Here is a 987-nt window from a genome sequence, read left to right as displayed (position 1 = left end):
GCCTGACTCAAGCCATGGTATTTCCAGTAATCACATATATATGTGCAAGCTGGACAGTGAATAAGGAAGACTGTAGAAGAATTGATGCCTTTGAGTTATGGTGTTGGAGGAGAATATTGAACGTGCCATGGGTTGCCAAAAAAACTAAAAGATCTGTTTTTGAAGAACTGCAACCAGAGTGCTCCCTAGAGGCCAAGATGGCCAAACTTCATCTCTCATACTTCAAACATATTGTCAGGAGTGACCATATTGTCAGGAGAAAGATATCATACTTGGTAAGATGGAGGGTCAGAGGAAAAGAGGAAGACCCCCAACGAGATGGATTGGCCAGGTGGCAGCATTGATGGACTCAAGTGTGGCGGCGGTAATGAGGTTGGCCCAGGATCGGACATTGTTTCGTTATGCTGTGCATGGGGTTGCTATGAGTCAGTATCAACTAGATGGCACCTAACAACAACAACAATTGGAGTCTTGGAGTGGCACTGTGGGTTAATGCACTTGACTGCAAGGTCGGTTTAAATTAGAAGGTCGGTGGTTCTAGTTCACTGGTCACTCTTTGGAAACTCTGTATAGGGTTGCTATAAGTTGGAACTGACTCAGTGACACTTAACAATAACAAAAATGGTTAATGAGTCCTGGTGTGGCACTGTAGCTTATTAGTACTCAAGCTCAGTTTGAAATGCAAGATTGGTACATCAAATCCACAAGCCACACTTTAGAAACCCTGTGTGATGTTGCTATGAGTCCAAACTGACTTAACAGCACTTCACAACAACAATGGTTAATTGTCAGGGTCTGACCTCGACATAGTTGTGTTGTTCACGAGTGTTTGGTTCACGAGGAGGGGAGATCCAGCTGCGATAGGGATAGCAAAAGAATACACAGACAAACAGGAGAAGGGAGACTATGAGGCACCCCAAAGCCAGGGTGGATACATCACTGGTGGGCAGGCTTGGGAGTACAGGCATTGTGGCCTCTGCAGGCAGC

This window comes from Chrysochloris asiatica, unplaced genomic scaffold (genome assembly GCF_000296735.1).
Source record: "Chrysochloris asiatica unplaced genomic scaffold, ChrAsi1.0 scaffold00274, whole genome shotgun sequence".
In the NCBI taxonomy this organism is placed as follows: domain Eukaryota; kingdom Metazoa; phylum Chordata; class Mammalia; order Afrosoricida; family Chrysochloridae; genus Chrysochloris; species Chrysochloris asiatica.
The sequence above is the reverse complement of the archived record's forward strand: the minus strand, read 5'-3'. Positions refer to the sequence as shown.